Source organism: Lissotriton helveticus, chromosome 7 (assembly GCF_964261635.1).
Source record: "Lissotriton helveticus chromosome 7, aLisHel1.1, whole genome shotgun sequence".
Classification (NCBI taxonomy): domain Eukaryota; kingdom Metazoa; phylum Chordata; class Amphibia; order Caudata; family Salamandridae; genus Lissotriton; species Lissotriton helveticus.
The window spans coordinates 1,863,169,900-1,863,196,054 of NC_136068.1; the positions used below are offsets into that span (position 1 = coordinate 1,863,169,900).

The 26,155-nt window shown below is 51.7% G+C and overlaps 1 protein-coding gene across 1 annotated transcript in view; it reads right to left on the reverse strand.

Annotated features, from left to right (window-relative positions):
- LOC144769780 (olfactory receptor 5V1-like) overlaps positions 1-26,155 on the reverse strand; it is a 39,855-nt gene that overhangs the window by 12,855 nt on the left and 845 nt on the right. The window lies entirely within an intron of this gene.

The following is a 26,155-nucleotide window of genomic DNA, read 5'->3' on the forward strand; positions in this document are numbered from 1 at the left end:
GTATGCCCAGACGTGAGTCCCTTGCTCACTTTGCCACTGGATTCAAGCAAGCTGGGCTGAAGACGGCTGGAATGCCAGAAACTGGTCCTCGGAAGCATGTTTCCGGTCCAGGGAAGACATGGCTTGGCAGTTCGGGTTGGACTGTTCCCATGAGGCACAGGGTCAGACTGATTTGAATATAGCCATGTCTGAACTGGGGTGGCAGAGTGGGCTAAAGAACGGTGATGGATTAAACCCAGATCTTTTGACTGGGTGTGAGTGTTTGATTGATTCAGATGCTCCGTCCATCACCACCCCCTTTTGTACCGCTTTTGGCCGCCATAAGTGTGGCAGGGTATGCTCAGACGTGAGTCCCTTGCTCACTTTGCCACTGGATTCAAGCAAGCTGGGCTGAAGACGGCTGGAATGCCAGAAACCGGTCCTTGGAAGCTTGTTTCCGGTCCAGGGAAGACATGGCTTGGCAGTTCGGGCTGGACTGTCCCCATGAGGCACAGGGTCAGACTGATTTACATATAGCCATGTCTGAACTGGGGTGGCAGAGTGGGCTAAAGAACGGTGATGGATTAAACCCAGATCTTTTGACTGGGTGTGAGTGTGTGATTGATTCAGATGCTCCGTCAATCACCACCCCCTTTTGTACCGCTTTTGGCCGCCATAAGTGTGGCAGGGTATGCTCAGACGTGAGTCCCTTGCTCACTTTGCCACTGGATTCAAGCAAGCTGGGCTGAAGACGGCTGGAATGCCAGAAACTGGTCCTCGGAAGCTTGTTTCCGGTCCAGGGAAGACATGGCTTGGCAGTTCGGGCTGGACTGTTCCCATGAGGCACAGGGTCAGACTGATTTGCATATAGCCATGTCTGAACTGGGGTGGCACAGTGGGCTAAAAAACGGTGATGGATTAAACCCAGATCTTTTGACTGGGTGTGAGTGTTTGATTGATTCAGATGCTCCGTCCATCACCACCCCCTTTTGTACCGCTTTTGGCCGCCATAAGTGTGGCAGGGTATGCTCAGACGTGAGTCCCTTGCTCACTTTGCCACTGGATTCAAGCAAGCTGGGCTGAAGACGGCTGGAACGCCAGAAACCGGTCCTCGGAAGCTTGTTTCCGGTCCAGGGAAGACATGGCTTGGCAGTTCGGGCTGGACTGTTCCCATGAGGCACAGGGTCAGACTGATTTGCATATAGCCATGTCTGAACTGGGGTGGCAGAGTGGGCTAAAGAACGGTGATGGATTATACCCAAATCTTTTGACTGGGTGTGAGTGTGTGATTGATTCAGATGCTCCGTCCATCACCACCCCCTTTTGTACCGCTTTTGGCCGCCATAAGTTTGGCAGGGTATGCTCAGACGTGAATCCCTTGCTCACTTTGCCACTGGATTCAAGCAAGCTGGGCTGAAGACGGCTGCAATGCCAGAAACCGGTCCTCGGAAGCTTGTTTCCGGTCCAGGGAAGACATGGCTTGGCAGTTCGGGCTGGACTGTTCCCATGAGGCACAGGGTCAGACTGATTTGCATATAGCCATGTTTGAACTGGGGTGGCAGAGTGGGCTAAAGAACGGTGATGGATTAAACCTAGATCTTTTCACTGGGTGTGAGTGTTTGATTGATTCAGATGCTCCGTCCATCACCACACCCTTTTGTACCGCTTTTGGCCGCCATAAGTGTGGCAGGGTATGCTCAGACGTGAGTCCCTTGCTCACTTTGCCACTGGATTCAAGCAAGCTGGGCTGAAGACGGCTGGAATGCCAGAAACTGGTCCTCGGAAGCATGTTTCCGGTCCAGGAAAGACATGGCTTGGCAGTTCGCATGAGGCACAGGGTCAGACTGATTTGAATATAGCCACTTTGCCACTGGATTCAAGCAAGCTGGGCTGAAGGCGGCTGGAACGGCAGAAACCGGTCCTCGGAAGCTTGTTTCCGGCATAGGGAAGACATGGCTTGGCAGTTCGGGCTGGACTGTTCCCATGAGGCACAGGGTCAGACTGATTTGCATATAGCCATGTCTGAACTGGGGTGGCAGAGTGGGCTAAAGAACGGTGATGGATTAAACCCAGATCTTTTGACTGGGTGTGAGTGTGTGATTGATTCAGATGCTCCGTCAATCACCACCCCCTTTTGTACCGCTTTTGGCCGCCATAAGTGTGGCAGGGTATGCTCAGACGTGAGTCCCTTGCTCACTTTGCCACTGGATTCAAGCAAGCTGGGCTGAAGACGGCTGGAATGCCAGAAACTGGTCCTCGGAAGCTTGTTTCCGGTCCAGGGAAGACATGGCTTGGCAGTTCGGGCTGGACTGTTCCCATGAGGCACAGGGTCAGACTGATTTGCATATAGCCATGTCTGAACTGGGGTGGCACAGTGGGCTAAAAAACGGTGATGGATTAAACCCAGATCTTTTGACTGGGTGTGAGTGTTTGATTGATTCAGATGCTCCGTCCATCACCACCCCCTTTTGTACCGCTTTTGGCCGCCATAAGTGTGGCAGGGTATGCTCAGACGTGAGTCCCTTGCTCACTTTGCCACTGGATTCAAGCAAGCTGGGCTGAAGATGGCTGGAACGCCAGAAACCGGTCCTCGGAAGCTTGTTTCCGGTCCAGGGAAGACATGGCTTGGCAGTTCGGGCTGGACTGTTCCCATGAGGCACAGGGTCAGACTGATTTGCATATAGCCATGTCTGAACTGGGGTGGCAGAGTGGGCTAAAGAACGGTGATGGATTATACCCAAATCTTTTGACTGGGTGTGAGTGTGTGATTGATTCAGATGCTCCGTCCATCACCACCCCCTTTTGTACCGCTTTTGGCCGCCATAAGTGTGGCAGGGTATGCTCAGACGTGAATCCCTTGCTCACTTTGCCACTGGATTCAAGCAAGCTGGGCTGAAGACGGCTGCAATGCCAGAAACCGGTCCTCGGAAGCTTGTTTCCGGTCCAGGGAAGACATGGCTTGGCAGTTCGGGCTGGACTGTTCCCATGAGGCACAGGGTCAGACTGATTTGCATATAGCCATGTCTGAACTGGGGTGGCAGAGTGGGCTAAAGAACGGTGATGGATTAAACCTAGATCTTTTGACTGGGTGTGAGTGTTTGATTGATTCAGATGCTCCGTCCATCACCACACCCTTTTGTACCGCTTTTGGCCGCCATAAGTGTGGCAGGGTATGCTCAGACGTGAGTCCCTTGCTCACTTTGCCACTGGATTCAACCAAGCTGGGCTGAAGACGGCTGGAATGCCAGAAACTGGTCCTCGGAAGCATGTTTCCGGTCCAGGAAAGACATGGCTTGGCAGTTCGCATGAGGCACAGGGTCAGACTGATTTGAATATAGCCACTTTGCCACTGGATTCAAGCAAGCTGGGCTGAAGGCGGCTGGAACGGCAGAAACCGGTCCTCGGAAGCTTGTTTCCGGCATAGGGAAGACATGGCTTGGCAGTTCGGGCTGGACTGTTCCCATGAGGCACAGGGTCAGACTGATTTGCATATAGCCATGTCTGAACTGGGGTGGCACAGTGGGCTAAAAAACGGTGATGGATTAAACCCAGATCTTTTGACTGGGTGTGAGTGTTTGATTGATTCAGATGCTCCGTCCATCACCACCCCCTTTTGTACCGCTTTTGGCCGCCATAAGTGTGGCAGGGTATGCTCAGACGTGAGTCCCTTGCTCACTTTGCCACTGGATTCAAGCAAGCTGGGCTGAAGACGGCTGGAACGCCAGAAACCGGTCCTCGGAAGCTTGTTTCCGGTCCAGGGATGACATGGCTTGGCAGTTCGGGCTGGACTGTTCCCATGAGGCACAGGGTCAGACTGATTTGCATATAGCCATGTCTGAACTGGGGTGGCAGAGTGGGCTAAAGAACGGTGATGGATTAAACCCAGATCTTTTGACTGGGTGTGAGTGTGTGATTGATTCAGATGCTCCGTCCATCACCACCCCCTTTTGTACCGCTTTTGGCCGCCATAAGTGTGGCAGGGTATGCTCAGACGTGAATCCCTTGCTCACTTTGCCACTGGATTCAAGCAAGCTGGGCTGAAGACGGCTGGAATGCCAGAAACCGGTCCTCGGAAGCTTGTTTCCGGTCCAGGGAAGACATGGCTTGGCAGTTCGGGCTGGACTGTTCCCATGAGGCACAGGGTCAGACTGATTTGCATATAGCCATGTCTGAACTGGGGTGGCAGAGTGGGCTAAAGAACGGTGATGGATTAAACCCAGATCTTTTGACTGGGTGTGAGTGTGTGATTGATTCAGATGCTCCGTCCATCACCACCCCCTTTTGTACCGCTTTTGGCCGCCATAAGTGTGGCAGGGTATGCTCAGACGTGAGTCCCTTGCTCACTTTGCCACTGGATTCAAGCAAGCTGGGCTGAAGACCCGCCATAAGTGTGGCAGGGTATGCTCAGACGTGAGTCCCTTGCTCACTTTGCCACTGGATTCAAGCAAGCTGGGCTGAAGACGGCTGGAATGCCAGAAACTGGTCCTCGGAAGCATGTTTCCGGTCCAGGGAAGACATGGCTTGGCAGTTCGGGTTGGACTGTTCCCATGAGGCACAGGGTCAGACTGATTTGAATATAGCCATGTCTGAACTGGGGTGGCAGAGTGGGCTTAAGAACGGTGATGGATTAAACCCAGATCTTTTGACTGGGTGTGAGTGTTTGATTGATTCAGATGCTCCGTCCATCACCACCCCCTTTTGTACCGCTTTTGGCCGCCATAAGTGTGGCAGGGTACGCTCAGACGTGAGTCCCTTGCTCACTTTGCCACTGGATTCAAGCAAGCTGGGCTGAAGGCGGCTGGAACGCCAGAAACCGGTCCTCGGAAGCTTGTTTCCGTCTTAGGGAAGACATGGCTTGGCAGTTCGGGCTGGACTGTTCCCATGAGGCACAGGGTCAGACTGATTTGCATATAGCCATGTCTGAACTGGGGTGGCAGAGTGGGCTAAAGAACGGTGATGGATTAAACCCAGATCTTTTGACTGGGTGTGAGTGTGTGATTGATTCAGATGCTCCGTCCATCACCACCCCCTTTTGTACCGCTTTTGGCCGCCATAAGTGAGGCAGGGTATGCTCAGACGTGAGTCCCTTGCTCACTTTGCCACTGGATTCAAGCAAGCCGGGCTGAAGACGGCTGGAATGCCAGAAACCGGTCCTCGGAAGCTTGTTTCCGGTCCAGGGAAGACATGGCTTGGCAGTTCGGGCTGGACTGTTCGCATGAGGCACAGGGTCAGACTGATTTGCATATAGCCATGTCTGAACTGGGGTGGCAGAGTGGGCTAAAGAACGGTGATGGATTAAACCCAGATCTTTTGACTGGGTGTGAGTGTTTGATTGATTCAGATGCTCCGTCCATCACCACCCCCTTTTGTACCGCTTTTGGCCGCCATAAGTGTGGCAGGGTATGCTCAGACGTGAGTCCCTTGCTCACTTTGCCACTGGATTCAAGCAAGCTGGGCTGAAGACGGCTGGAATGCCAGAAACCGGTCCTCGGAAGCTTGTTTCCGGTCCAGGGAAGACATGGCTTGGCAGTTCGGGCTGGACTGTTCCCATGAGGCACAGGGTCAGACTGATTTGCATATAGCCATGTCTGAACTGGGGTGGCACAGTGGGCTAAAAAACGGTGATGGATTAAACCCAGATCTTTTGACTGGGTGTGAGTGTTTGATTGATTCCGATGCTCCGTCCATCACCACCCCGTTTTGTACCGCTTTTGGCCGCCATAAGTGTGGCAGGGTATGCTCAGACGTGAGTCCCTTGCTCACTTTGCCACTGGATTCAAGCAAGCTGGGCTGAAGACGGCTGGAACGCCAGAAACAGGTCCTCGGAAGCTTGTTTCCGGTCCAGGGAAGACATGGCTTGGCAGTTCGGGCTGGACTGTCCCCATGAGGCACAGGGTCAGACTGATTTGCATATAGCCATGTCTGAACTGGGGTGGCAGAGTGGGCTAAAGAACGGTGATGGATTAAACCCAGATCTTTTGACTGGGTGTGAGTGTGTGATTGATTCAGATGCTCCGTCCATCACCACCCCCTTTTGTACCGCTTTTGGCCGCCATAAGTGTGGCAGGGTATGCTCAGACGTGAATCCCTTGCTCACTTTGCCACTGGATTCAAGCAAGCTGGGCTGAAGACGGCTGGAATGCCAGAAACCGGTCCTCGGAAGCTTGTTTCCGGTCCAGGGAAGACATGGCTTGGCAGTTCGGGCTGGACTGTTCCCATGAGGCACAGGGTCAGACTGATTTGCATATAGCCATGTCTGAACTGGGGTGGCAGAGTGGGCTAAAGAACGGTGATGGGTTAAACCCAGATCTTTTGACTGGGTGTGAGTGTTTGATTGATTCAGATGCTCCGTCCATCACCACCCCCTTTTGTACCGCTTTTGGCCGCCATAAGTGTGGCAGGGTATGCTGAGACGTGAGTCCCTTGCTCACTTTGCCACTGGATTCAAGCAAGCTGGGCTGAAGACGGCTGGAATGCCAGAAACTGGTCCTCGGAAGCATGTTTCCGGTCCAGGAAAGACATGGCTTGGCAGTTCGGGTTGGACTGTTCCCATGAGGCACAGGGTCAGACTGATTTGAATATAGCCATGTCTGAACTGGGGTGGCAGAGTGGGCTAAAGAACGGTGATGGATTAAACCCAGATCTTTTGACTGGGTGTGAGTGTTTGATTGATTCAGATGCTCCGTCCATCACCACCCCCTTTTGTACCGCTTTTGGCCGCCATAAGTGTGGCAGGGTACGCTCAGACGTGAGTCCCTTGCTCACTTTGCCACTGGATTCAAGCAAGCTGGGCTGAAGGCGGCTGGAACGGCAGAAACCGGTCCTCGGAAGCTTGTTTCCGGCCTAGGGAAGACATGGCTTGGCAGTTCGGGCTGGACTGTTCCCATGAGGCACAGGGTCAGACTGATTTGCATATAGCCATGTCTGAACTGGGGTGGCACATTGGGCTAAAAAACGGTGATGGATTAAACCCAGATCTTTTGACTGGGTGTGAGTGTTTGATTGATTCAGATGCTCCGTCCATCACCACCCCCTTTTGTACCGCTTTTGGCCGCCATAAGTGTGGCAGGGTATGCTCAGACGTGAGTCCCTTGCTCACTTTGCCACTGGATTCAAGCAAGCTGGGCTGAAGACGGCTGGAACGCCAGAAACCGGTCCTCGGAAGCTTGTTTCCGGTCCAGGGAAGACATGGCTTGGCAGTTCGGGCTGGACTGTTCCCATGAGGCACAGGGTCAGACTGATTTGCATATAGCCATGTCTGAACTGGGGTGGCAGAGTGGGCTAAAGAACGGTGATGGATTAAACCCAGATCTTTTGACTGGGTGTGAGTGTGTGATTGATTCAGATGCTCCGTCCATCACCACCCCCTTTTGTACCGCTTTTGGCCGCCATAAGTGTGGCAGGGTATGCTCAGACGTGAATCCCTTGCTCACTTTGCCACTGGATTCAAGCAAGCTGGGCTGAAGACGGCTGGAATGCCAGAAACCGGTCCTCGGAAGCTTGTTTCCGGTCCAGGGAAGACATGGCTTGGCAGTTCGGGCTGGACTGTTCCCATGAGGCACAGGGTCAGACTGATTTGCATATAGCCATGTCTGAACTGGGGTGGCAGAGTGGGCTAAAGAACGGTGATGGATTAAACCCAGATCTTTTGACTGGGTGTGAGTGTTTGATTGATTCAGATGCTCCGTCCATCACCACCCCCTTTTGTACCGCTTTTGGCCGCCATAAGTGTGGCAGGGTATGCTCAGACGTGAGTCCCTTGCTCACTTTGCCACTGGATTCTAGCAAGCTGGGCTGAAGACGGCTGGAATGCCAGAAACTGGTCCTCGGAAGCATGTTTCCGGTCCAGGGAAGACATGGCTTGGCAGTTCGGGTTGGACTGTTCCCATGAGGCACAGGGTCAGACTGATTTGAATATAGCCATGTCTGAACTGGGGTGGCAGAGTGGGCTAAAGAACGGTGATGGATTAAACCCAGATCTTTTGACTGGGTGTGAGTGTTTGATTGATTCAGATGCTCCGTCCATCACCACCCCCTTTTGTACCGCTTTTGGCCGCCATAAGTGTGGCAGGGTACGCTCAGACGTGAGTCCCTTGCTCACTTTGCCACTGGATTAAAGCAAGCTGGGCTGAAGGCGGCTGGAACGCCAGAAACCGGTCCTCGGAAGCTTGTTTCCGGCCTAGGGAAGACATGGCTTGGCAGTTCGGGCTGGACTGTTCCCATGAGGCACAGGGTCAGACTGATTTGCATATAGCCATGTCTGAACTGGGGTGGCAGAGTGGGCTAAAGAACGGTGATGGATTAAACCCAGATCTTTTGACTGGGTGTGAGTGTGTGATTGATTCAGATGCTCCGTCCATCACCACCCCCTTTTGTACCGCTTTTGGCCGCCATAAGTGAGGCAGGGTATGCTCAGACGTGAGTCCCTTGCTCACTTTGCCACTGGATTCAAGCAAGCCGGGCTGAAGACGGCTGGAATGCCAGAAACCGGTCCTCGGAAGCTTGTTTCCGGTCCAGGGAAGACATGGCTTGGCAGTTCGGGCTGGACTGTTCCCATGAGGCACAGGGTCAGACTGATTTGCATATAGCCATGTCTGAACTGGGGTGGCAGAGTGGGCTAAAGAACGGTGATGGATTAAACCCCGATCTTTTGACTGGGTGTGAGTGTTTGATTGATTCAGATGCTCCGTCCATCACCCCCCCCTTTTGTACCGCTTTTGGCCGCCATAAGTGTGGCAGGGTATGCTCAGACGTGAGCCCCTTGCTCACTTTGCCACAGGGCTGAAGACGGCTGGAATGCCAGAAACCGGTCCTCGGAAGCTTGTTTCCGGTCCAGGGAAGACATGGCGTGGCAGTTCGGGCTGGACTGTTCCCATGAGGCACAGGGTCAGACTGATTTGCATATAGCCATGTCTGAACTGGGGTGGCAGAGTGGGCTAAAGAACGGTGATGGATTAAACCCAGATCTTTTGACTGGGTGTGAGTGTGTGATTGATTCAGATGCTCCGCCGCCATAAGTGTGGCAGGGTATGCTCAGACGTGAGTCCCTTGCTCACTTTGCCACTGGATTCAAGCAAGCCGGGCTGAAGACAGCTGGAATGCCAGAAACCGGTCCTCGGAATCTTGTTTCCGGTCCAGGGAAGACATGGCTTGGCAGTTCGGGCTGGACTGTTCCCATGAGGCACAGGGTCAGACTGATTTGCATATAGCCATGTCTGAACTGGGGTGGCAGAGTGGGCTAAAGAACGGTGATGGATTAAACCCAGATCTTTTGACTGGGTGTGAGGGTTTGATTGATTCAGATGCTCCGTCCATCACCACCCCCTTTTGTACCGCTTTTGGCCGCCATAAGTGTGGCAGGGTATGCTCAGACGTGAGTCCCTTGCTCACTTTGCCACTGGATTCAAGCAAGCTGGGCTGAAGACGGCTGGAATGCCAGAAACCGGTCCTTGGAAGCTTGTTTCCGGTCCAGGGAAGACATGGCTTGGCAGTTCGGGCTGGACTGTCCCCATGAGGCACAGGGTCAGACTGATTTACATATAGCCATGTCTGAACTGGGGTGGCAGAGTGGGCTAAAGAACGGTGATGGATTAAACCCAGATCTTTTGACTGGGTGTGAGTGTGTGATTGATTCAGATGCTCCGTCAATCACCACCCCCTTTTGTACCGCTTTTGGCCGCCATAAGTGTGGCAGGGTATGCTCAGACGTGAGTCCCTTGCTCACTTTGCCACTGGATTCAAGCAAGCTGGGCTGAAGACGGCTGGAATGCCAGAAACTGGTCCTCGGAAGCTTGTTTCCGGTCCAGGGAAGACATGGCTTGGCAGTTCGGGCTGGACTGTTCCCATGAGGCACAGGGTCAGACTGATTTGCATATAGCCATGTCTGAACTGGGGTGGCACAGTGGGCTAAAAAACGGTGATGGATTAAACCCAGATCTTTTGACTGGGTGTGAGTGTTTGATTGATTCAGATGCTCCGTCCATCACCACCCCCTTTTGTACCGCTTTTGGCCGCCATAAGTGTGGCAGGGTATGCTCAGACGTGAGTCCCTTGCTCACTTTGCCACTGGATTCAAGCAAGCTGGGCTGAAGACGGCTGGAACGCCAGAAACCGGTCCTCGGAAGCTTGTTTCCGGTCCAGGGAAGACATGGCTTGGCAGTTCGGGCTGGACTGTTCCCATGAGGCACAGGGTCAGACTGATTTGCATATAGCCATGTCTGAACTGGGGTGGCAGAGTGGGCTAAAGAACGGTGATGGATTATACCCAAATCTTTTGACTGGGTGTGAGTGTGTGATTGATTCAGATGCTCCGTCCATCACCACCCCCTTTTGTACCGCTTTTGGCCGCCATAAGTTTGGCAGGGTATGCTCAGACGTGAATCCCTTGCTCACTTTGCCACTGGATTCAAGCAAGCTGGGCTGAAGACGGCTGCAATGCCAGAAACCGGTCCTCGGAAGCTTGTTTCCGGTCCAGGGAAGACATGGCTTGGCAGTTCGGGCTGGACTGTTCCCATGAGGCACAGGGTCAGACTGATTTGCATATAGCCATGTTTGAACTGGGGTGGCAGAGTGGGCTAAAGAACGGTGATGGATTAAACCTAGATCTTTTGACTGGGTGTGAGTGTTTGATTGATTCAGATGCTCCGTCCATCACCACACCCTTTTGTACCGCTTTTGGCCGCCATAAGTGTGGCAGGGTATGCTCAGACGTGAGTCCCTTGCTCACTTTGCCACTGGATTCAAGCAAGCTGGGCTGAAGACGGCTGGAATGCCAGAAACTGGTCCTCGGAAGCATGTTTCCGGTCCAGGAAAGACATGGCTTGGCAGTTCGCATGAGGCACAGGGTCAGACTGATTTGAATATAGCCACTTTGCCACTGGATTCAAGCAAGCTGGGCTGAAGGCGGCTGGAACGGCAGAAACCGGTCCTCGGAAGCTTGTTTCCGGCATAGGGAAGACATGGCTTGGCAGTTCGGGCTGGACTGTCCCCATGAGGCACAGGGTCAGACTGATTTACATATAGCCATGTCTGAACTGGAGTGGCAGAGTGGGCTAAAGAACGGTGATGGATTAAACCCAGATCTTTTGACTGGGTGTGAGTGTGTGATTGATTCAGATGCTCCGTCCATCACCACCCCCTTTTGTACCGCTTTGTGCCGCCATAAGTGTGGCAGGGTATGCTCAGACGTGAGTCCCTTGCTCACTTTGCCACTGGATTCAAGGAAGCTGGGCTGAAGACGGCTGGAATGCCAGAAACCGGTCCTCGGAAGCTTGTTTCCGGTCCAGGGAACACATGGCTTGACAGTTCGGGCTGGACTGTTCCCATGAGGCACAGGGTCAGACTGATTTGCATATAGCCATGTCTGAACTGGGGTGACACAGTGGGCTAAAAAACGGTGATGGATTACACCCAGATCTTTTGACTGGGTGTGAGTGTTTGATTGATTCAGATGCTCCGTCCATCACCACCCCCTTTTGTACCGCTTTTGGCCGCCATAAGTGTGGCAGGGTATGCTCAGACGTGAGTCCCTTGCTCACTTTGCCACTGGATTCAAGCAAGCTGGGCTGAAGACGGCTGGAACGCAAGAAACCGGTCCTCGGAAGCTTGTTTCCGGTCCAGGGAAGACATGGCTTGGCAGTTCGGGCTGGACTGTTCCCATGAGGCACATGGTCAGACTGATTTGCATATAGCCATGTCTGAACTGGGGTGGCAGAGTGGGCTAAAGAACGGTGATGGATTAAACCCAGATCTTTTGACTGGGTGTGAGTGTGTGATTGATTCAGATGCTCCGTCCATCACCACCCCCTTTTGTACCGCTTTTGGCCGCCATAAGTGTGGCAGGGTATGCTCAGACGTGAATCCCTTGCTCACTTTGCCACTGGATTCAAGCAAGCTGGGCTGAAGACGGCTGGAATGCCAGAAACCGGTCCTCGGAAGCTTGTTTCCGGTCCAGGGAAGACATGGCTTGGCAGTTCGGGCTGGACTGTTCCCATGAGGCACAGGGTCAGACTGATTTGCATATAGCCATGTCTGAACTGGGGTGGCAGAGTGGGCTAAAGAACGGTGATGGATTAAACCCAGATCTTTTAACTGGGTGTGAGTGTTTGATTGATTCAGATGCTCCGTCCATCACCACCCCCTTTTGTACCGCTTTTGGCCGCCATAAGTGTGGCAGGGTATGCCCAGACGTGAGTCCCTTGCTCACTTTGCCACTGGATTCAAGCAAGCTGGGCTGAAGACGGCTGGAATGCCAGAAACTGGTCCTCGGAAGCATGTTTCCGGTCCAGGGAAGACATGGCTTGGCAGTTCGGGTTGGACTGTTCCCATGAGGCACAGGGTCAGACTGATTTGAATATAGCCATGTCTGAACTGGGGTGGCAGAGTGGGCTAAAGAACGGTGATGGATTAAACCCAGATCTTTTGACTGGGTGTGAGTGTTTGATTGATTCAGATGCTCCGTCCATCACCACCCCCTTTTGTACCGCTTTTGGCCGCCATAAGTGTGGCAGGGTATGCTCAGACGTGAGTCCCTTGCTCACTTTGCCACTGGATTCAAGCAAGCTGGGCTGAAGACGGCTGGAATGCCAGAAACCGGTCCTTGGAAGCTTGTTTCCGGTCCAGGGAAGACATGGCTTGGCAGTTCGGGCTGGACTGTCCCCATGAGGCACAGGGTCAGACTGATTTACATATAGCCATGTCTGAACTGGGGTGGCAGAGTGGGCTAAAGAACGGTGATGGATTAAACCCAGATCTTTTGACTGGGTGTGAGTGTGTGATTGATTCAGATGCTCCGTCAATCACCACCCCCTTTTGTACCGCTTTTGGCCGCCATAAGTGTGGCAGGGTATGCTCAGACGTGAGTCCCTTGCTCACTTTGCCACTGGATTCAAGCAAGCTGGGCTGAAGACGGCTGGAATGCCAGAAACTGGTCCTCGGAAGCTTGTTTCCGGTCCAGGGAAGACATGGCTTGGCAGTTCGGGCTGGACTGTTCCCATGAGGCACAGGGTCAGACTGATTTGCATATAGCCATGTCTGAACTGGGGTGGCACAGTGGGCTAAAAAACGGTGATGGATTAAACCCAGATCTTTTGACTGGGTGTGAGTGTTTGATTGATTCAGATGCTCCGTCCATCACCACCCCCTTTTGTACCGCTTTTGGCCGCCATAAGTGTGGCAGGGTATGCTCAGACGTGAGTCCCTTGCTCACTTTGCCACTGGATTCAAGCAAGCTGGGCTGAAGACGGCTGGAACGCCAGAAACCGGTCCTCGGAAGCTTGTTTCCGGTCCAGGGAAGACATGGCTTGGCAGTTCGGGCTGGACTGTTCCCATGAGGCACAGGGTCAGACTGATTTGCATATAGCCATGTCTGAACTGGGGTGGCAGAGTGGGCTAAAGAACGGTGATGGATTATACCCAAATCTTTTGACTGGGTGTGAGTGTGTGATTGATTCAGATGCTCCGTCCATCACCACCCCCTTTTGTACCGCTTTTGGCCGCCATAAGTTTGGCAGGGTATGCTCAGACGTGAATCCCTTGCTCACTTTGCCACTGGATTCAAGCAAGCTGGGCTGAAGACGGCTGCAATGCCAGAAACCGGTCCTCGGAAGCTTGTTTCCGGTCCAGGGAAGACATGGCTTGGCAGTTCGGGCTGGACTGTTCCCATGAGGCACAGGGTCAGACTGATTTGCATATAGCCATGTTTGAACTGGGGTGGCAGAGTGGGCTAAAGAACGGTGATGGATTAAACCTAGATCTTTTGACTGGGTGTGAGTGTTTGATTGATTCAGATGCTCCGTCCATCACCACACCCTTTTGTACCGCTTTTGGCCGCCATAAGTGTGGCAGGGTATGCTCAGACGTGAGTCCCTTGCTCACTTTGCCACTGGATTCAAGCAAGCTGGGCTGAAGACGGCTGGAATGCCAGAAACTGGTCCTCGGAAGCATGTTTCCGGTCCAGGAAAGACATGGCTTGGCAGTTCGCATGAGGCACAGGGTCAGACTGATTTGAATATAGCCACTTTGCCACTGGATTCAAGCAAGCTGGGCTGAAGGCGGCTGGAACGGCAGAAACCGGTCCTCGGAAGCTTGTTTCCGGCATAGGGAAGACATGGCTTGGCAGTTCGGGCTGGACTGTTCCCATGAGGCACAGGGTCAGACTGATTTGCATATAGCCATGTCTGAACTGGGGTGGCAGAGTGGGCTAAAGAACGGTGATGGATTAAACCCAGATCTTTTGACTGGGTGTGAGTGTGTGATTGATTCAGATGCTCCGTCAATCACCACCCCCTTTTGTACCGCTTTTGGCCGCCATAAGTGTGGCAGGGTATGCTCAGACGTGAGTCCCTTGCTCACTTTGCCACTGGATTCAAGCAAGCTGGGCTGAAGACGGCTGGAATGCCAGAAACTGGTCCTCGGAAGCTTGTTTCCGGTCCAGGGAAGACATGGCTTGGCAGTTCGGGCTGGACTGTTCCCATGAGGCACAGGGTCAGACTGATTTGCATATAGCCATGTCTGAACTGGGGTGGCACAGTGGGCTAAAAAACGGTGATGGATTAAACCCAGATCTTTTGACTGGGTGTGAGTGTTTGATTGATTCAGATGCTCCGTCCATCACCACCCCCTTTTGTACCGCTTTTGGCCGCCATAAGTGTGGCAGGGTATGCTCAGACGTGAGTCCCTTGCTCACTTTGCCACTGGATTCAAGCAAGCTGGGCTGAAGATGGCTGGAACGCCAGAAACCGGTCCTCGGAAGCTTGTTTCCGGTCCAGGGAAGACATGGCTTGGCAGTTCGGGCTGGACTGTTCCCATGAGGCACAGGGTCAGACTGATTTGCATATAGCCATGTCTGAACTGGGGTGGCAGAGTGGGCTAAAGAACGGTGATGGATTATACCCAAATCTTTTGACTGGGTGTGAGTGTGTGATTGATTCAGATGCTCCGTCCATCACCACCCCCTTTTGTACCGCTTTTGGCCGCCATAAGTGTGGCAGGGTATGCTCAGACGTGAATCCCTTGCTCACTTTGCCACTGGATTCAAGCAAGCTGGGCTGAAGACGGCTGCAATGCCAGAAACCGGTCCTCGGAAGCTTGTTTCCGGTCCAGGGAAGACATGGCTTGGCAGTTCGGGCTGGACTGTTCCCATGAGGCACAGGGTCAGACTGATTTGCATATAGCCATGTCTGAACTGGGGTGGCAGAGTGGGCTAAAGAACGGTGATGGATTAAACCTAGATCTTTTGACTGGGTGTGAGTGTTTGATTGATTCAGATGCTCCGTCCATCACCACACCCTTTTGTACCGCTTTTGGCCGCCATAAGTGTGGCAGGGTATGCTCAGACGTGAGTCCCTTGCTCACTTTGCCACTGGATTCAACCAAGCTGGGCTGAAGACGGCTGGAATGCCAGAAACTGGTCCTCGGAAGCATGTTTCCGGTCCAGGAAAGACATGGCTTGGCAGTTCGCATGAGGCACAGGGTCAGACTGATTTGAATATAGCCACTTTGCCACTGGATTCAAGCAAGCTGGGCTGAAGGCGGCTGGAACGGCAGAAACCGGTCCTCGGAAGCTTGTTTCCGGCATAGGGAAGACATGGCTTGGCAGTTCGGGCTGGACTGTTCCCATGAGGCACAGGGTCAGACTGATTTGCATATAGCCATGTCTGAACTGGGGTGGCACAGTGGGCTAAAAAACGGTGATGGATTAAACCCAGATCTTTTGACTGGGTGTGAGTGTTTGATTGATTCAGATGCTCCGTCCATCACCACCCCCTTTTGTACCGCTTTTGGCCGCCATAAGTGTGGCAGGGTATGCTCAGACGTGAGTCCCTTGCTCACTTTGCCACTGGATTCAAGCAAGCTGGGCTGAAGACGGCTGGAACGCCAGAAACCGGTCCTCGGAAGCTTGTTTCCGGTCCAGGGATGACATGGCTTGGCAGTTCGGGCTGGACTGTTCCCATGAGGCACAGGGTCAGACTGATTTGCATATAGCCATGTCTGAACTGGGGTGGCAGAGTGGGCTAAAGAACGGTGATGGATTAAACCCAGATCTTTTGACTGGGTGTGAGTGTGTGATTGATTCAGATGCTCCGTCCATCACCACCCCCTTTTGTACCGCTTTTGGCCGCCATAAGTGTGGCAGGGTATGCTCAGACGTGAATCCCTTGCTCACTTTGCCACTGGATTCAAGCAAGCTGGGCTGAAGACGGCTGGAATGCCAGAAACCGGTCCTCGGAAGCTTGTTTCCGGTCCAGGGAAGACATGGCTTGGCAGTTCGGGCTGGACTGTTCCCATGAGGCACAGGGTCAGACTGATTTGCATATAGCCATGTCTGAACTGGGGTGGCAGAGTGGGCTAAAGAACGGTGATGGATTAAACCCAGATCTTTTGACTGGGTGTGAGTGTGTGATTGATTCAGATGCTCCGTCCATCACCACCCCCTTTTGTACCGCTTTTGGCCGCCATAAGTGTGGCAGGGTATGCTCAGACGTGAGTCCCTTGCTCACTTTGCCACTGGATTCAAGCAAGCTGGGCTGAAGACCCGCCATAAGTGTGGCAGGGTATGCTCAGACGTGAGTCCCTTGCTCACTTTGCCACTGGATTCAAGCAAGCTGGGCTGAAGACGGCTGGAATGCCAGAAACTGGTCCTCGGAAGCATGTTTCCGGTCCAGGGAAGACATGGCTTGGCAGTTCGGGTTGGACTGTTCCCATGAGGCACAGGGTCAGACTGATTTGAATATAGCCATGTCTGAACTGGGGTGGCAGAGTGGGCTTAAGAACGGTGATGGATTAAACCCAGATCTTTTGACTGGGTGTGAGTGTTTGATTGATTCAGATGCTCCGTCCATCACCACCCCCTTTTGTACCGCTTTTGGCCGCCATAAGTGTGGCAGGGTACGCTCAGACGTGAGTCCCTTGCTCACTTTGCCACTGGATTCAAGCAAGCTGGGCTGAAGGCGGCTGGAACGCCAGAAACCGGTCCTCGGAAGCTTGTTTCCGTCTTAGGGAAGACATGGCTTGGCAGTTCGGGCTGGACTGTTCCCATGAGGCACAGGGTCAGACTGATTTGCATATAGCCATGTCTGAACTGGGGTGGCAGAGTGGGCTAAAGAACGGTGATGGATTAAACCCAGATCTTTTGACTGGGTGTGAGTGTGTGATTGATTCAGATGCTCCGTCCATCACCACCCCCTTTTGTACCGCTTTTGGCCGCCATAAGTGAGGCAGGGTATGCTCAGACGTGAGTCCCTTGCTCACTTTGCCACTGGATTCAAGCAAGCCGGGCTGAAGACGGCTGGAATGCCAGAAACCGGTCCTCGGAAGCTTGTTTCCGGTCCAGGGAAGACATGGCTTGGCAGTTCGGGCTGGACTGTTCGCATGAGGCACAGGGTCAGACTGATTTGCATATAGCCATGTCTGAACTGGGGTGGCAGAGTGGGCTAAAGAACGGTGATGGATTAAACCCAGATCTTTTGACTGGGTGTGAGTGTTTGATTGATTCAGATGCTCCGTCCATCACCACCCCCTTTTGTACCGCTTTTGGCCGCCATAAGTGTGGCAGGGTATGCTCAGACGTGAGTCCCTTGCTCACTTTGCCACTGGATTCAAGCAAGCTGGGCTGAAGACGGCTGGAATGCCAGAAACCGGTCCTCGGAAGCTTGTTTCCGGTCCAGGGAAGACATGGCTTGGCAGTTCGGGCTGGACTGTTCCCATGAGGCACAGGGTCAGACTGATTTGCATATAGCCATGTCTGAACTGGGGTGGCACAGTGGGCTAAAAAACGGTGATGGATTAAACCCAGATCTTTTGACTGGGTGTGAGTGTTTGATTGATTCCGATGCTCCGTCCATCACCACCCCGTTTTGTACCGCTTTTGGCCGCCATAAGTGTGGCAGGGTATGCTCAGACGTGAGTCCCTTGCTCACTTTGCCACTGGATTCAAGCAAGCTGGGCTGAAGACGGCTGGAACGCCAGAAACAGGTCCTCGGAAGCTTGTTTCCGGTCCAGGGAAGACATGGCTTGGCAGTTCGGGCTGGACTGTCCCCATGAGGCACAGGGTCAGACTGATTTGCATATAGCCATGTCTGAACTGGGGTGGCAGAGTGGGCTAAAGAACGGTGATGGATTAAACCCAGATCTTTTGACTGGGTGTGAGTGTGTGATTGATTCAGATGCTCCGTCCATCACCACCCCCTTTTGTACCGCTTTTGGCCGCCATAAGTGTGGCAGGGTATGCTCAGACGTGAATCCCTTGCTCACTTTGCCACTGGATTCAAGCAAGCTGGGCTGAAGACGGCTGGAATGCCAGAAACCGGTCCTCGGAAGCTTGTTTCCGGTCCAGGGAAGACATGGCTTGGCAGTTCGGGCTGGACTGTTCCCATGAGGCACAGGGTCAGACTGATTTGCATATAGCCATGTCTGAACTGGGGTGGCAGAGTGGGCTAAAGAACGGTGATGGGTTAAACCCAGATCTTTTGACTGGGTGTGAGTGTTTGATTGATTCAGATGCTCCGTCCATCACCACCCCCTTTTGTACCGCTTTTGGCCGCCATAAGTGTGGCAGGGTATGCTGAGACGTGAGTCCCTTGCTCACTTTGCCACTGGATTCAAGCAAGCTGGGCTGAAGACGGCTGGAATGCCAGAAACTGGTCCTCGGAAGCATGTTTCCGGTCCAGGAAAGACATGGCTTGGCAGTTCGGGTTGGACTGTTCCCATGAGGCACAGGGTCAGACTGATTTGAATATAGCCATGTCTGAACTGGGGTGGCAGAGTGGGCTAAAGAACGGTGATGGATTAAACCCAGATCTTTTGACTGGGTGTGAGTGTTTGATTGATTCAGATGCTCCGTCCATCACCACCCCCTTTTGTACCGCTTTTGGCCGCCATAAGTGTGGCAGGGTACGCTCAGACGTGAGTCCCTTGCTCACTTTGCCACTGGATTCAAGCAAGCTGGGCTGAAGGCGGCTGGAACGGCAGAAACCGGTCCTCGGAAGCTTGTTTCCGGCCTAGGGAAGACATGGCTTGGCAGTTCGGGCTGGACTGTTCCCATGAGGCACAGGGTCAGACTGATTTGCATATAGCCATGTCTGAACTGGGGTGGCACATTGGGCTAAAAAACGGTGATGGATTAAACCCAGATCTTTTGACTGGGTGTGAGTGTTTGATTGATTCAGATGCTCCGTCCATCACCACCCCCTTTTGTACCGCTTTTGGCCGCCATAAGTGTGGCAGGGTATGCTCAGACGTGAGTCCCTTGCTCACTTTGCCACTGGATTCAAGCAAGCTGGGCTGAAGACGGCTGGAACGCCAGAAACCGGTCCTCGGAAGCTTGTTTCCGGTCCAGGGAAGACATGGCTTGGCAGTTCGGGCTGGACTGTTCCCATGAGGCACAGGGTCAGACTGATTTGCATATAGCCATGTCTGAACTGGGGTGGCAGAGTGGGCTAAAGAACGGTGATGGATTAAACCCAGATCTTTTGACTGGGTGTGAGTGTGTGATTGATTCAGATGCTCCGTCCATCACCACCCCCTTTTGTACCGCTTTTGGCCGCCATAAGTGTGGCAGGGTATGCTCAGACGTGAATCCCTTGCTCACTTTGCCACTGGATTCAAGCAAGCTGGGCTGAAGACGGCTGGAATGCCAGAAACCGGTCCTCGGAAGCTTGTTTCCGGTCCAGGGAAGACATGGCTTGGCAGTTCGGGCTGGACTGTTCCCATGAGGCACAGGGTCAGACTGATTTGCATATAGCCATGTCTGAACTGGGGTGGCAGAGTGGGCTAAAGAACGGTGATGGATTAAACCCAGATCTTTTGACTGGGTGTGAGTGTTTGATTGATTCAGATGCTCCGTCCATCACCACCCCCTTTTGTACCGCTTTTGGCCGCCATAAGTGTGGCAGGGTATGCTCAGACGTGAGTCCCTTGCTCACTTTGCCACTGGATTCTAGCAAGCTGGGCTGAAGACGGCTGGAATGCCAGAAACTGGTCCTCGGAAGCATGTTTCCGGTCCAGGGAAGACATGGCTTGGCAGTTCGGGTTGGACTGTTCCCATGAGGCACAGGGTCAGACTGATTTGAATATAGCCATGTCTGAACTGGGGTGGCAGAGTGGGCTAAAGAACGGTGATGGATTAAACCCAGATCTTTTGACTGGGTGTGAGTGTTTGATTGATTCAGATGCTCCGTCCATCACCACCCCCTTTTGTACCGCTTTTGGCCGCCATAAGTGTGGCAGGGTACGCTCAGACGTGAGTCCCTTGCTCACTTTGCCACTGGATTAAAGCAAGCTGGGCTGAAGGCGGCTGGAACGCCAGAAACCGGTCCTCGGAAGCTTGTTTCCGGCCTAGGGAAGACATGGCTTGGCAGTTCGGGCTGGACTGTTCCCATGAGGCACAGGGTCAGACTGATTTGCATATAGCCATGTCTGAACTGGGGTGGCAGAGTGGGCTAAAGAACGGTGATGGATTAAACCCAGATCTTTTGACTGGGTGTGAGTGTGTGATTGATTCAGATGCTCCGTCCATCACCACCCCCTTTTGTACCGCTTTTGGCCGCCATAAGTGAGGCAGGGTATGCTCAGACGTGAGTCCCTTGCTCACTTTGCCACTGGATTCAAGCAAGCCGGGCTGAAGACGGCTGGAATGCCAGAAACCGGTCCTCGGAAGCTTGTTTCCGGTCCAGGGAAGACATGGCTTGGCAGTTCGGGCTGGACTGTTCCCATGAGGCACAGGGTCAGACTGATTTGCATATAGCCATGTCTGAACTGGGGTGGCAGAGTGGGCTAAAGAACGGTGATGGATTAAACCCCGATCTTTTGACTGGGTGTGAGTGTTTGATTGATTCAGATGCTCCGTCCATCACCCCCCCCTTTTGTACCGCTTTTGGCCGCCATAAGTGTGGCAGGGTATGCTCAGACGTGAGCCCCTTGCTCACTTTGCCACAGGGCTGAAGACGGCTGGAATGCCAGAAACCGGTCCTCGGAAGCTTGTTTCCGGTCCAGGGAAGACATGGCGTGGCAGTTCGGGCTGGACTGTTCCCATGAGGCACAGGGTCAGACTGATTTGCATATAGCCATGTCTGAACTGGGGTGGCAGAGTGGGCTAAAGAACGGTGATGGATTAAACCCAGATCTTTTGACTGGGTGTGAGTGTGTGATTGATTCAGATGCTCCGCCGCCATAAGTGTGGCAGGGTATGCTCAGACGTGAGTCCCTTGCTCACTTTGCCACTGGATTCAAGCAAGCCGGGCTGAAGACAGCTGGAATGCCAGAAACCGGTCCTCGGAATCTTGTTTCCGGTCCAGGGAAGACATGGCTTGGCAGTTCGGGCTGGACTGTTCCCATGAGGCACAGGGTCAGACTGATTTGCATATAGCCATGTCTGAACTGGGGTGGCAGAGTGGGCTAAAGAACGGTGATGGATTAAACCCAGATCTTTTGACTGGGTGTGAGGGTTTGATTGATTCAGATGCTCCGTCCATCACCACCCCCTTTTGTACCGCTTTTTGCCGCCATAAGTGTGGCAGGGTATGCTCAGACGTGAGTCCCTTGCTCACTTTGCCACTGGATTCAAGCAAGCTGGGCTGAAGACGGCTGGAATGCCAGAAACCGGTCCTCGGAAGCTTGTTTCCGGTCCAGGGAAGACATGGCTTGGCAGTTCGGGCTGGACTGTTCCCATGAGGCACAGGGTCAGACTGAATTGCATATAGCCATGTCTGAACTGGGGTGGCAGAGTGGGCTAAAGAACGGTGATGGATTAAACCCAGATCTTTTGACTGGGTGTGAGTGTTTGATTGATTCAGATGCTCCGTCCATCACCACCCCCTTTTGTACCGCTTTTGGCCGCCATAACTGTGGCAGGGTATGCTCAGACGTGAGTCCCTTGCTCACTTTGCCACTGGATTCAAGCAAGCTGGGCTGAAGACGGCTGGAACGCCAGAAACCGGTCCTCTGAAGCTTGTTTCCGGTCCAGGGAAGACATGGCTTGGCAGTTCGGGCTGGACTGTTCCCATGAGGCACAGGGTCAGACTGATTTGCATATAGCCATGTCTGAACTGGGGTGGCAGAGTGGGCTAAAGAACGGTGATGGATTAAACCCAGATCTTTTTACTGGGTGTGAGTGTTTGATTGATTCAGATGCTCCGTCCATCACCACCCCCTTTTGTACCACCAGCAGCAATTCCAGCATGTAATTCGGAATGTACTGGAACGCACCATGGAACACATCCCAAATCATTCAATGTGAGGATCAAGGGTAGAATCAAAGATTTCAAAATCAATGGTGCACATAAGTGATGGAGAAATAGTATGACTTGCAAAGAGGTCGACCCAATTATAAATATTGTAAGAATGACAGGGTGAGACCAAGGGGTATATGCAAAGAGGTTATAGGTAGGGCTGTAGTATCGTAGAATATGTCATAAAAGGTGTCTGATACAGGTACCAGATGCCCCTGCCTGAAAGTGAGTTACAAAGGGAAAGATCATCAGGGATAAGAATGATACTACCCAGAGTGAAAATAAGAACAACTGGTAACGATGTGCCCGGTGCACTGCACACTCCACTGACAACACAGCATACCACTGAACTAAGGCAGCCCTCTGGAAATCAACAGTACTGCAATCACTCTCTTATGCCTGGTATCCCCAAAACAACCAACCCCCATTTTCTGTTGCCCATTGACCCCTGCAGACAAATACTAGTGTTTTGTGCTCAGATATGCCCTCATTACCTTTATTCTTAAGGCCTATTACTCTCATATCTTTAAGATGCTGCCTGGTTGTGCACCATATGTACCAGACCCTGTTGCCAGGTTCAGAAAGGATCCTAATTGAACAAGATCTCATGGGAACCAAACTCTCCGCGGCCATCCTAAGTGTGGTTTCCTACATGTACTCCAACCTGGGCTGTGACTGTGCTTTGCCTCAAAAATATTCACAAAACACAAGAGGATGCACGGAATGTTTCACAATGGCAAAACATTCACCCCAGTCACAGATCTGGGTTTAATCTATCGTTATTTTGCTCACCAAGCCACCCCAGTTCAGACATGGCCATATGCAAATCAGTCTTGACCTTGTGCCTCATGGGAACAGGACAGCACGAACTGCCAAGCCAAGTCTTTCCTGGACTAGAATCAAGGTATCCTAGGACCGGTATCTGGCTATCAGCCGTCTTCAGCCAGGATAGCTTTACTCCAGTGGCTTAGTGAGCATGGGACCCACGTCTGGGCATACCCTTCCCACATAGGGTGAACAGCAAAACACACAAGAGGATGGACGGATTGTTGCACAATGGCAAAACATTCAGCCCCAGTCACAGATCTGGGTTTAACCAATCGTTATTTTGCTCACCAAGCTACCACAGTTCAAACATGGCCATATGCAAATCAGTCTTGACCCTGTGCCTCATGGGAACAGTCCAGCCAGAACTGCCAAGCCACGTCTTCCCTGGACCGGAATCAAGCATCCTAGGACCGGTTTCTGGCTATCAGTCATCTTCAGCCAGGATAGCTTGACTCCAGTGGCTTAGTGAGCACGGGCATACCCTTCCCACATAGGGTGAACATCAAAACAAACAAGAGGATGGACGGAATGTTGCACAATGGCAAAACATTCACCCTCAGTCACAGATCTGGGTTTAATCCATGATTATTTTGCTCACCAAGCCAGACGTCCATCATCCCTCCCCTTTGATTTTACACAACTAGATATCCCATCAGGAAAGCTATTTCCTAGTCAATAAGTCCCACATCACCCAGTATTTCTACACCATTCTAAAAATACACACGAATCAAACTAACCCACAAGGGCAAACTATTGTACTAGGAATCGGTTCAATCCTAGAAACATTATCCAAGTATGCAGATGCCTTTCTGAGACCCATGGTACAAAATACAGATACTTATCTGAAACACATCAAAGATGTTTTAAGAATACTAATCTACTAAACAGTATAACCTTAGACCCCAATAACAACTTCTGATGGGCCTAGACATCAAAAGTCTGTACACCATTCTCGCACGCAACGAGACCCTTGAGCATAATTGAGGATGTATTATTCGAGGGAGAATGGTATTACAAGACCCCTAGAAACATGGTAATGTAATGCTGTAAATGGGCCCTAACATCAAACATTTTAAGATTTGAAGTAGCCTGCCGAACATAGAACTACAATACCCATGATCCTTTGTGACGCATCGCGAATTAGCGTGCTCGAGTTCAGAGCTGTTGGTGATTGAAATGTTTGACCTTCCTCGGAGAATGTCATGTCTATGTTATTGTGCTATTGGTGATACACGCGGAGTGCAGTAGTGAGATTAACTACGCATTACCGTGTTTGCTCTTTTGTGCTTTACTGAAGATCTTATGTGGAATAAGGAGCTTTGCAGAGCGCAGTGGTGGTCTCAACTACGCGTTACCGTATTCTTTATTTTGTGTATATATTCAGGACATTGAGGAGAGGGAAGGAAGTGGAGTGCTGTGGTGGACGCAACTACGCGCTACCGATATTTCTTTTGTTATTCATGTAAAACTGAAACTCTACTCAAGTATACTTATTTATAGTTCTAACAAGTTCGGAGTGTTGTGGTTCTTTCCTCCTACGCACTGCTGTATCTGTGAATTACTCAAAGGAGTTACTTGGTCATTGGCAAAACAACAAAAAAGAACTGGTACTTTTAAGTGGTTTCTTATCTGCATTGCCATTCAGACTCCACATTATCATTTGTCGTCCACTCCTGGCGGGGGTAGGTTGTCAGGGTTGGGTTAGCACATACATGAGACTCTCATTGTTTTCCAGCATGGATGTTTACTGAATCTTGTTTGTATTCCAATCAGGTATCCAAGGTGAGGAGTAGAGTGTGACTAAAAGCATTCCGCCTGATGTTTATTGTCTCACTTTATGCAGGTATACAGAATTCATTTAGCGAGAATATATGAGAGTAGCCTTATAGGTTGTATGATATTTATGAAGATATCGTTTGTCATTTCAGATTTTTTCTCACTTTCCCGGCTGACCCTTCCCCTTCCCTTCCCCTTTTTCTTTTCTCCTATTTTCCCTCACCTAATGGCTCAAATACTTTGTGTATTGACTTCAAAGTGTTTGTGACGTTTGGGGGTGGACCATTGTATACTACAACCGTATTCCGTGGAGTGAACTCTGACACGTATGGACAGCACCATTGTGCCTAGCATAGCTGATCTGTATGTGCACCATCTTGGGAAACATAAAATCCTATGCCAACACAACCCATCAACCCATACCTCACTCACATCAATGTGTGGAAACGTTACATTGCTGATTATCTGGTAATTTGGGAGATAGATGAGACCAGTGCTCTTGATTTCTTAAAATGGCTCAATCGAGAGAATGCCTTTCTGTAATGTACACACACTCTGTCCAGAACAGATCCACTCTTCCTAACATCAACGAGGCAACCCTAAGAATGACCATCCACATAGAACCAACAGCAAAAAATTGTCTCTGTATGTTTGACAGTTTCGATCCGAGAAACCTGGAAGAAAACTTAACTGTTCCAAACCTAGTGACTACAAACGACAATCTGAGAACCTGGCCTCTAAATTATAAGCTAGAAACTACCCCAAGAGAATCATCTCCAAAGCCATGAAATGGGCTGGGAAAAATCACAAGGAGGCCCCACTGGAGACAATTCCCCCCAAAGAGAAAGAAGAATGACCCAGATGCATTACTACTTCATCTGACATAACAGTGGCACACTGCAATTTCCAAAACCAATGTTTTCACATGAAAGAGGTTGCAGTTTCCAGGATACCAAAGGGGATGATGGACGGAGTGCTTGAGCAAATCAAACATTCACCCCAGTCAACTGATCTGGGTTTAATCCATCAGCATTCTTTAGCTCACTCCACCACCCCAGTTCAGACATGGCCATCTGCAAATCAGTCTGACCCTGTTCCTCATGGGAAAAGTCCAGCCTGAACTGCCAAGGCATGTCTTCCCTGGACCGGAAACAAGCATCCTGAGACCGGTTTTGGATTCATAATCCTCATCAGCCAGGCTATCTTGAATCCAGTGGTAGAGTGAGCAAGGGACCCACGTCTGGGAATACCCTGCCAACTCAGGGCGAACAAAGCAATAACAAAGGGGATGATGCACGGAGTGCTTGAGCAAATCAAACATTTATTGTGGAGTAGAAACCTTCCGG